The sequence below is a fragment of the Cupressus sempervirens genome, chromosome 11 (assembly GCF_028749045.1).
Source record: "Cupressus sempervirens isolate cs-2001-9-10 chromosome 11, ASM2874904v1, whole genome shotgun sequence".
In the NCBI taxonomy this organism is placed as follows: Eukaryota; Viridiplantae; Streptophyta; class Pinopsida; order Cupressales; family Cupressaceae; genus Cupressus; species Cupressus sempervirens.
Window position 1 is genome coordinate 571,903,096 of NC_143128.1, and position 12,379 is coordinate 571,915,474.

Sequence of the window (12,379 nt, forward strand, 5' to 3'; positions counted from 1 at the left end):
GGTAAGACATGTTCCATGGTTGAGTAAGAATTTAACTTCAACAGGGAAACTCGTTGATGAGGGTTGTGTAGTTACTTTTAATGATAAATATTGGAAGGTTTCAAAAGGTTTTATTGTAGTAGAAAAAGGTGTGAAAATAGGTACCTTATATCTTTGTATGGGTCATTTTGTTCCTTCTACTTTTATTGTGAAGAGTGGGCAGGAAAAGAAGAATGTGAAATTAGAGCTTATACATATAGATGTATGGAAACCATCTCAAGTATCTTTCCTTGGTGACTCATTATTATGTTACATTTATTGATGATGCATGTACAAAAGTATGGGTTTATTTCCTTAGACAAAAATATGATGTATTTCAAACTTTTAAGAAAAGAAAATGCCTAGTTGAGAATGAGACTGGTAAAAAGCTAAAATGTCTTAGATCTAATAATGGTGGTGAATATTGTAGTCATGAATTTTAAAATTATTTATCTACTAATGGTATTCATAGAAAGAAAACTATTCCAAGGACTCCATAGGAAAATGTAGTGGTTGAATGTATGAACATGACAATAATGGAGTGTGCAAGGAACATGAATTTGCATGTTGGGCTACCTTTAAACATGTGGGTGGAGGCTAACAATACTACTATGTATATTACAAATAGAAGTCCCTCTAATCCTTTGGGTTTTTTTATTCTAGAGGAAGCATGGACTAGTAAGAAACAATGATGTCATATTCAATGAGAAAGTGTTGTACAAAGATCTATTGCAGCAACATGAGAAGAAAGAAGATGATTATGTAGTGATGGATGATACTCCAAAAGATTATGTTTCAACAATTCCTCATGATGTGCAACAACCGCAACAAAAAATACCACACACACTAGTGAATGTTAGATGGTCAATAAGGCTAAGTAGACCTCCAGAAAGATTTTCTCCTTCTTTGTACTCTATTTTACTTACTGATGCTAGTGAACCTGAATGTTATGATGAAGTTGTGTAGATGGATCCTAAGATTTACTGGGAGTTTTCAATGAAACATGAAATGAACTCTTTGCTAAAAAATAAGACATGGGATTTATGCAAGTTACTTATAGGTAAAAGGGTTTATAGAACAAGTGGGTTTATAGGTTAAAAGAAGAGGATGTAGATAAGAAAATATTTCAAGCTAGGTTAGTTGTAAAAGGATTTACATAGAAAAATGTGTTAATTTTAATGAGATATTCTCTCATGTTGCTAAAATGACTTCTATCTATATTGTTTTAAGTATTGTTACTACTAAAGATTTGCATTTGGAGCACTTTGATCTTAAATTAGCCTTCCTTCATGGTGATTTGAATGAAGAGATATATATAGCTTAGCCATAGGGATTTGAGGTCAAAGGTAAGGAGAACTTAGTGTACAAATTGAAGAAAAGTTTATATGTCTTGAAGCAAGCACCTTAGCAATGGTATCTAAAATTTGATAGTTTTATGCATGAGCATGGGTATAGTATGTGACATTCAAATCATTATGTTAAGAGGTTGGATGATGACAGATACAATATTTTATGTTTATATGTTGATGATATGCTTGTAGTTGGGTCTAACATGGATCGTATTAAGGGCCATAAATTCCAATTAGCACATGCTTTTTCTATGAAGGGTTTGGGGATAGCAAAAAAAATCCTTTGTATGAAGATTTGCAAAGATAGAAAGAATAAGAAATTGACATTATTGTAGGATAATTATATTGTGAAGGTTTTGCAATGTTTCTCTATGGAGAATGCTAAAGCTATCAGCACACCTTTACCTGGTCATTTGAAGTTGACTAAGGAGATGCGTCCAAAGACATAAGAAGAGGAGGATAAGATGTCCATGGTACCTTATGCTTCAACTATAGGAAGCTTGATGTATGTTATGGTATGTACAAGGCCAGCTATTGCACATGTAGTGGAAGTCATTAGTAGGTATACAAGTCATCTAGGAATTGAGCATTGAAATGTAGTCAAATGGATTCTTAGATATTTGAGAGGCACACCCAGAAAGTGTCTAAATTTTGAGGACTCTACTACTAATTTACAAGGATATGTTGACTTAGATTTGTTAGAGGATATTGATACTAGGTAGAGTACTATAGGCTATGTATTTACTATTGGTGGGGCAATAGTGAGTTGGGTTTCTAGGTTATGGAAGGTTAATGTTTTATCCAATATAGAGGTAGAGTATGTTGCTACTACAGAGACATTAAATGAGATGATTGTTGGAAATATAAGAGGAGTAACTAAGAGGGATGGGGGGAGGTGGGGGGTGAGTGAATCAATTATCACTAAAATAATTTCTAGATCTCTTAAAAGTCAATCTTAAAATTTAGGCTAATAAAATTGGTTACTGCTGATACTCAATAAACACACAGAAAATTGTTGTAACTCGATAAGTCCAGAGTGTGTATTACTTTAGTAAATCTTAAGATGTTATTAGTAATTACTTGAAATCATGAAATAAATAACATGAACACATGAGACACTAGGATTTTACATGGAAACCCAATTTGGGAGAAACACTAGTACATTTGACCTCATTTTTCGACCAAACTTTTCGACCATCTATTAAAATGTTTTAGGTTGGTCAAAATATGGAAGGAAACATATCTTTTTTTAAAAATCCATGCCCATGTTGGTCAAAATTTTGACCAACACGAGCTTAACATATTAAATGAAAAATTGTTTCATAGAGCACATGCAAGAGTTGCACAAGCATTTGCTTTGGTTTTCATGGAGCACAGGAGCTCGAGGAGAGAAGGAGCAAAGGAATGGAGCTTGATTATACCCACAAGCAATTTGGGCTTTTATCCTTTTATTAAGGCACTTTCTTCGAAGATCTATCAAATTCCCAGCCTGTTTCTACTACAAAAGGAAAGACAAATGCATACTTAAGAAGCTGTAATGGAAGCTGAGCATTCTTCTCGAATTCCTATGAGCTAAGTATTTTCTATCATTAATTTAATCTTATGGAGCTTGCATTTTTAATCTCTATGCTGAAATAGGATTTTTTAACCTTCATTGCTCTTAAGAATAGATCTGGATATGATGATTGATTGGTTTCTCTCTTTAATTTAATTAAAACATCGATTCATGCACGAGCACACCTCTTTTCTAATTTACATGTTTGAACAAGGTTTTGAAAAGTCTCTCATTCTAAACTAATTTCCTCTTAGACAGACCCACGGCCATTTTCTAGGTGATTGATCTAAGTGAATCTCACAATTTCTCCTTTCTTTTTCTAGGTATTACCAATCTCAGATTTTGCAGGCTCGGCTAAACTTTGAATCCTAAAGATGGGTTTTGAAGCACAGAGCTCTTGAAACAAACCCAAGAGGTCATAAAATGTTGTAAGTTTGTGATTCTTATTCATTTCATATCAATTTCCAAAGCACTATTGAGAGCTTAAATCATAACCAATCATCTCATAGAATAGTTGTATGATTATGTGATTACAAATCACAAAATCTGGGGACTTTTATAGGAATTTTTTTATCTTTTTTCTTGGGTTTTTTACATACCCAAGTGTTGTAACCATGTTTATGTGGGCTCCATGTTGTTATTGAAGAGAACTAGTTATTTGCCTAATGTTGGTGATTTTAGGGTACTTGCCAACTTGGCCATCTATTATTATGGGTTTAACAATGTTCCACATGGATGTATCCCTACTGCAATCTTTGGTAACAAGGACATCCCAAAGGCTTGGGAAGCTTTCTCTCATTGGCCTGTAATGCCCCCTAGTTGGAGTATACTTGAATTGTGCTCAATATAATAATTGCACAACAATATTTTTTTATAGATAGAATTCTATAATTAAACATATGACAACTATTGAAACTTGATAAGCAGTTGCATTAAATAAAATTTCATATGCAAATCTAAACTATAGTCTTATTTACAATAACTAACCATAGTAGGGGTTGAAGAGGAGAGCATGTTAAGGGGCCCTGGAACATGTGCTGCAACAAAGTCCAAGTGCATGATACAATACCCCTTGGCCCACAAATGGCTAGGATACATCCATCCAATTGGGGTGGTCTACTGAGAAGAGGAACTCATATCTACCCTACCTCCTTGTATTTCCTTACTAACCTCTACATGATTGTTGGTAGGAGAATAAGTAAAATTTTAAAAAAAAAAAAAAAAAATCTAATTTGGTTTATTAGAAAATAGATAGCATCTTCATCATGGATATTACAATAATTGTTATAACACAATATTATTGTTTTCTCAGGTCTAGATTGCTTGTATTAAATACTGATCCAATCGATTTCCTTAATGCCCTTTTATCAAATGAGTTTCTGCCTTTTTATAGTCTTCTGGTGGTAGTGAAAGGTTATGTTTATTTGGTCACTACCTTTTTAAGAGTGTTGTCTTCTCATATTGTCATAACTTGTTAACAAAATAAAATCATTGACTTAATTTGTAATGAGGTTGTGTTAATTACTAATGAGATTTCTGCCTTGATTGGTATCACTACTCAACAATAACTATGTCTGTGTATGGTGATCTCTATGTGTATATTAGCTTATGCATCATTGTATAGAAATAATTGAAAGTTTGAAATGCTAGTTACTAAATATATTGCATTGCACAATGAAAATGGCAATGTCAAGTATCTATATCAAATACATTATACTAAAAATGTCAAAATATAATTGTCCAGTGGCCCAATGCCTATATCTATGTCAACTCCTCATCACTCAAATCTTTGGATCGCTCAAGATCAAGTTCCTCAAACCAATTCCAAGAAACCCTATTGTAATGTCGCCTTCTTGAATATATCTGACTTTACCTAAAAGTAACAATAGAATAATACAAAGAATATTCTATAAATGAATCATGTAATGGTAAGTTAGCTTAGAGAAAATTATAAGCAATTGGCATCTCTATTGTATCCATTTCGTAACATATTTCCAACACCAACCATATTAGGAATTTGTGCAAAAGCACAATAGGATGCTCAAAGACTATCCTCTACAACTAAGCACAAGAGTGTTAATGGCCATTCAAGTCAATTCAACCTCACAAGCGAACAAATTTGGGGTGGTAGAATTCTCAATTGGGGAAATTCATACTATAGCATCTTGCTATCCCATTTCATCACTAATCCTATCTATGATTGCTTGATGGCAATCAGATAAAATTTGCCAATCTTATAATTCTTGTTAGGATGCCTGGAGACTCTTGCTCAACCAAGCCCAAGGGCAAGGAATGAGCCTCTAGTCATTTGGTCTCTTGGCCCACAAGCAAACCAACTTGGGGTTGTGTACTTGACGAGGGAAGGTCTGTACTGCTACATCTTCATAATAGTTTTAGAAATAAGTTAGATTACATACCATGCATACCAATCATTTTCCTTTATATTTTAGATTGTAATACTTTTTCTAAGTTCTATTCAAATTAGAATTGATCATTACATTGTTGTTGAATGATTGATATTGTATGAATGATTGATGGATTTAAATTTTTAATGAATTCCTTTGATTGTAAGAATTGAGGTTTTGGTGAGGGATTCTTAAGTTTTTTATTATTAGATAATTGATGAGTGATGATGTAAGGATTGCTTGTTTTATATATTGGTGAACGATGATTTGAAAGGGTGCTTTTCTCATTGATTGTTTACTTGATTTGATTAGTGATGTTTGCTTTTGCAGATTCAAGAGAGATGATTGATAAATGACACTTGAATGCATGGAACGACTTCTCCTTTACTGGTGGAAGGGCACCATATTTCATAGGAATTGAGTCACCATCCTTCACTGCTGCCTTTTAAGAATAATAAACTAATTTTCAAATTGATCTCCCTCGAATGCCTTCCACAAATGAAACCTTCATTATATCTTCTAATGTGAGGGAGATGACAGATCTCTTCATCATGTCTGCCATTTGGCAAGAGTCATGACCATTTACAATCACCTCCACTTGAAATAGTGCAGTCTTTTATATGTTTGCCTTTTGAAAGAATGACAACCTTTTAAACAAGATATTTTCTTGAGCTAAACATTGCTATTCATTTTGAAATCATTAATCAATCTAGAATTTAATGTTCATTTGAAAATATATTCCAATGGAATGTTTTATCTATTATCATCAATACTTATCATTGATTGCTCAATAATTTTATGCTGAACATACATTTTAGTATATGATAATGTTAGATTTTATTTAAGAAATGATTGTTTATATTATTTCAAATATCTTTATATTGATTTGGGAAATAATGTTAACTTTGAAGTACAAAATAAATATTCAATTTAGGTTCTCTCATATTTGATCACTCATAAACAATACAATCACCTTACTAGAAGATATCAAATGGCTCAGGATATGGCCAAGAAACTCCAAGGTATGCTCCTTACTCCTTACTCTGGCTGTGATTTTTTTAGGTCTTTGACTATCATTTGCATGGTTTTTCTCAAGATCTTGTTTACCCTATAAGATATAAGTTCATCCTTTGTTTTCAAAAATAATTCTCTTGGAATTTTAATTTATCATGAGAGTGATTTATAAATTATTCTTTGTAGACTTAAAAACAACCTACATGGACACCACCTGAAGAACAAAATAGGATCCTATGCAGTACCCACTACTACAAACTGGTAATTTTCACACTTGTTCTAGTTTTGATTTCAGAGTTGTATTTGCATTGATTTTGGTTCAGTAATCCTTGATTGTGTTTTTCATACCCATAAAAATTTCATGTAACATTTAGTTAATATTAAGTTCTATGTTTTCGTGCAAGTGTTTTTTAATTGAGATATGTGCATAAACATGTTCTAAGCTTCTACTCTATTAATTAGGTAGCAAAAGTGGAAGAAATAAGTAGCCAAAATTCACTTGTTGATGTTGACGACACAAAAAATATCCTTCCCACAAGAAAGGATCAAAATAAGTTGAGCTCACGAAAGAAGGCTTTAGCCACTGCCGGTACAAAAACACCAAAGTCTCTCAAGACTGAGAGTTAATGTGTGGATGAAAAGTAAATTCTAGATAGCAATAAAGAAGATCTCAATTCAGAAAAAGATCATTCCGATTCTCAGCATCTTGAAATGCCACTTAAAAAGAAGCATGAATTTTTTTTTGGAGGAAGTTCAAAGAAAAGCAATAAAAGGGTTGCTGAAAGAGTTTTAGTTTCTATGAGGAAGCGACAGAAAAGAATGGTCATAAAGACTAGTATCATTTCTAGTGGAGTTGTTTCTTCTCTAGGCATTCATCTTAGATCAAACATAGGAAAAGTTGATAAATAAGCTAAGGCATTGTTGAAGAAAAACAAGAATTTTGTAGAAAAGAAGTCTTTGAGGAAGAGAAATTCAAATAAGAAAAGTGACTCCAATGTAGATGACATTATCAAGCCGGAGGATGATACAAAACGTATAATCGATGGTGACTTTGAGGAAATAGAAGAACAGGGAGCATCCTATAAATAGGAAGAAACAAATGGTATTGTTGTTAAGCAAGAAGATTGTAGTTGGAGTTTTGTAGAGAAGGGACTATATGCAAAAGGTGTGGACATATTTGGCCGGAATAGGTAATCACAATTTGTTTCAATATTTCTATTTTATTTTTAATATGATATGAATACATATTGTTTACTTATGAATCATAACATTTTGAGATATTGATATAAGAAACAAAAAATAGATGATTGGAGATGTGTAGTTTTCTCTTCATCTAATGTAGTGATAACAACCATTAAATTGTATACAGGTTCATGTTTTATTTCCTTTATTCTATCATCTTTATAAAGATTAATGTATTGAAAATGGACTTGGATTACAAAACTTATGCTTTATTTTTTATTTAATGAATCTAGATGGGTGGGACAAGATTGAATAGTTTTTTTTTTTTTTTTTTTTTCCTTTTGAGAACTATTCTGCTACTGATAATTTATTTTTGTAATTTTTTTTGTGTTATTCAAATTGCTAGTAAATCCTTCCAACATCCTTTTTTATCTTGTTATAGTAGGAGTCATTTGATTATACATCTCATCTACTATTTTTCTTGTTATTTCATGGCTTCCTCAAAAATGTTTCAGTATTACCTTTTAAGTGCCTTCTAGCATATGACCGGTACTTGTTATCAGGAATTTTGTAAAATAATGCAGTTAAGGTTTGGATTGAATTTTTTTTTTAAATCTTGCTCATTGGCAGTTGAGATTGTTTCACATTTATTGAAACATGTTTAAGTACCCATTGCCATACTTTCTCGATGTTTTCAAACATCCTCTCATGATTGTATATTTATATTAACATAGGCCAACAATCTTATTGCATCAACTTCAAGTACCATGAATTACGCCTTTATATTCCCATGACATTTATTTTTCCAATAAAATTAAGTATTATTATTGTTGTAATGCTGCTACTACTATTTTCATAAGCTGTTGTTAGAGCTATTCTTTTGTAGTATCTTTCATTAATAGTCTTGTTGGAACATTCAAATTAAAGGAACATATAAACAATGTTGTATGCTAGAAAGAAAACATTCCTAGCACCTACATACTTTTGTGGCATAAATGATGTTTAAAGTTTTATATTGTTTTTTAATATGAATCCTCTACATTTTTAGTGAATATTTTGTGTCATTCACATTTTTAATAAACTTTGAGGAGATAAGAACAATTCTTTTTCTTGAGAGCACATAGTTGTTTGAGCTATTTACCCAGTGGTGTGCAGTTCAAGAAATATAAAATCATTTTATAATTTTTAGAAGATTGAAAAAGTAACCAATCAGCAAAGCATAAAATAATGAACTAAGTGATTGGTCTCTTAGTTTGGGTTGTTAGGATAGAGGGATCTAGTTCCCCTTTCACTACATATATGTTAAATTTTCTCTGGTTGTCCTTTAAGCTTTTTTTTTTGGTAATCTTTCTACCAGCTACATGTAGAATATTTACCAATTTAGGTGTGAAAGATGGAAAAATAGTGTAACCTTAATTTTTTTCTCTTTCATGCATTTATGTCAAAGCACTTTATCTACTTCATTTTCCCTTGATTTTCATTAGCTCTCTATTGCATTTTGTTTCATAGAGGCATTTTCATGAGAATTGGAATGTTGTTTCCTACATTCTTACCATCTAGATTAAATTAGAAATCTATTATAAAAAATTAAATTAGCTATCCATGTTATTAGCTATATAGAGTTAATATTTTGCACATGTTGTATTTTCAGGACTCTATAATAGAGTAGCTTAATATGCATGCAACTTTCCATCTTTTAGAAACTGAAATCTATTTTCGTTTCTTGTGTAGCTGCCTTATACCAAAAAAATTTCTGAGTGGTCTAAAGACATGCTTAGAGATAGCAGAATACATCTACTCCAATGAATTTCTAATGCATGTAGTTGGGATGGGCTCAATTCACAATCAAACGACAATGGGAAAGTTGATTGTGGTGATGCTATTGTATGTTCTCTTACACTATTCCTTTTCCTTTTCTTTTCTCGATAATACAAATTGGACACATGAATAAGGAATTTATAAGATACAAACATCTTATAAGGAACAGAAATTTGAACAAGAATAAGGTTTTGGCATAGAAGAGGGAGAGCTCACAGACTAAAGTATACTTGGAAATCTATTGTTCATCCTTCAATCAGAAAAATAATTGGTGATAGTAAAGACAAACCTTGTAAGTAGTACATTCCTTGCAATTGTCAATCTACATGTGAGAAGTAGTGCCCCTATCTACACAGTGGGACGTGTTGTGAAAAATATTGTGGGTAAGAGCTTGGGTATTTAATCCATATTTTTTATTTTATTTTGTAATACATTACATTGAGTTTTGCTAAGATATGAAGACAGAAAGCTGCTAGTTAATTTTACACTACTACCTTTTCACTTTTAGCCAAGAATCCAACCATCTTTCATTGACTCCATTGAACCTCTTTTTATCGCTTTCTAAAATACATTGTACTAATTTTGTTAGGATCCGGTGTTATGTAAAAAATTTCAAGCCATCATTCCACTTTACAATAGTTCTTTGCTAGCCACACAATCAATTTTTAGAGCTCGATTGTGTAGCTAAATAAACAAAGTCAAATTCTATGCCACTTAAACCAATGTATAGTTTATAATCATTTATTGCAGCATGTTATGATTGGTCTAATTTTTTACTTCTAATTCATGCTCAGTTGAAAGCCAATTTGTTGGAAATTCAACCTATCTTGGGCCAATTTGAGGTTTTTCTTAGTATCTATGATAAAGGAGAGTTATAACTATAGAATGTGTACCTGGTAATGTTCCAGGGTTGTATTGTAAGCTGCATGATCATGAATCCTATTAATCTGTAAAAGGGACAGTTAGTGCATGAAAAAAGGAACAACTATATAAAAATAGGGAAAAACAAAATACATAGTGAGATTTGAAATATTTATGAAAATATGGATAAGGTGTGTCTTTATACATTATAAGATCTTAAAATATAAGGATTAGGAGAATTCTTATGCCAAACTTGTATTCTGAGATTTCAAGTCAAAATGCCTCTATAATTAATGTCAAATTCTCCTAGACATATGTTCCCAAGATGGAGTGGCTGAAGGAGAACCTAGGTATGTATCTCAGGACAATGTAGGATTATTTGTTTGTGGTAGTAGTTAGATTTTAGCAAAATGTGAATGTCATCTCCTTGCAAGAAAGATTATCAAGAAACAAAGATGTTGAGCGATGTTCTTTGCTAATGCATAGGGTCTACTTTGGGCTTTATAAGTCTATTATTTGAAGTAGAGACATCAAATTTGTTGGGAAATTTTGGTCCACGAGGATACAAGGCTCAAGAAGAGTGTTCCCTGTCACACACAAATAAATGACCATGCACAGGCGATAAACATGAACTCAGTGCAACTCATAAGAAGATACAAGAATTAGCATCCTCAATCTTGGAGTGTGTCACTTCCCTAAATTTAACATTTCTATTATAAAGCAGGTTATTCTCAACAAATTAGTTACCTTTTGAAGCATATCTGGGTCATTTTCCTTCAACTCCACTTGACATATCTTTGGAATAATAGGAAGAGAATGTAGGAGAAGATTTCTAAGGAGTTAGACATTAAAATTTGTTGAGAGGTCTAAAAAAATTTAAGACATTAAAATTTTTTTAGAGGTCTAAACAAATTTAACTCCAAGTAAACTGCCAAATATAAAAAACTCAAAATATGTACTACCAAACAAATGATCAGCATACTACTTCTTTTGATATGACAAAATTTCAATAATGTGAGGATAAATTAGTCCTTGTCAGACTGATTGAAGTTACAATGAAAGTTCTTTTGGTTCAATTATGTGTATTTTTTGTAGAGAAGCTTTCCTATTTGGATTCTTTTGTCAAATTTGATTTTGACTAATTTTTTTGTTATTTTATATACTGTATTCACCAACAAAGTATGCCTTTATGCTCCTTTAAACATTTGTCTTAAATTATTCACTAATACTGTATGATTTATTAATGTTGTGAAATAGTTTATATGTTAGTGTCTTTTTAAGGTTATTATATCTACATCAATCTCAAGCTACCATGAACATGGTGGTAGATTGTTTTAGTTGTTACTGCTAGGTAGTAATAGGTAACAAATGTTGAATTATGTTGTAGGCTATGACATATTCCTCTATAGAAGAAACAAAAATTTGGCATATTTATTTGTCATTAATGTATAGTGGGAGCTATTATGTTGAAGTATCATGCAAATTACTTTTTGCTTCTTACTACGAGAGTTATTTGTTCTTTATTAAATATGTCAATTTTTGAAGATAAGACCTAAAAAATATAGAGGAATTTCTATACTAATCGGATGGTTAGAATCATTCTCTTAATTTATCACAAATTCCTTGCTAGACATCTCTTTGAGTAATGTGCTTTGCAGTTTGAAAAGAGCTAACAACAATGCATCCATAATCATGGGTGATATTATCTGAATTCAACTGTCCAGTTATTTCATTATAGTGTGCTTTTTCTTTTCTTTACTATTATCTAGCTAAAGCTAATAGCCTATTCGCATTCCCCAAATAGACATGAAAGGCACTAAATTTTTTGTTTGGAAATTTTTGAATTCTTTCTCTGCTTTTTGTTGTTGGTAATTAAGATTTAGATTTCAATATGAATGTTCTGATCAATTTTCAGATGATTTTAGATATAGAACATGCATAGATACAATACATTCTTATCTTTTTGCACATCCAAATTTAATGAGAAAAAGTTGATTGGCTGTATTGTTATATTTGTCCTCCTATGTACTTTTGGATTCCATTGACCTTTCTCTAAATACTGCCAATTCTTCATGCATGAGTCTATTTTACTGGTGGGTAAAGATGGATGTTTGCATCTTTTACCGAGAAAAAAAAATGCAGTGTCAATCATATTGTTAAGATTTCTCCCTATATTT

General features: G+C 31.7%; 1 pseudogene; it reads left to right on the forward strand.

Annotated features, from left to right (window-relative positions):
* Window positions 1–9,728, forward strand: part of LOC149530921 (histone-lysine N-methyltransferase CLF-like) — a 32,377-nt pseudogene extending 22,649 nt beyond the window's left edge.
* The last annotated feature ends 2,651 nt before the right edge of the window (window positions 9,729–12,379 follow it).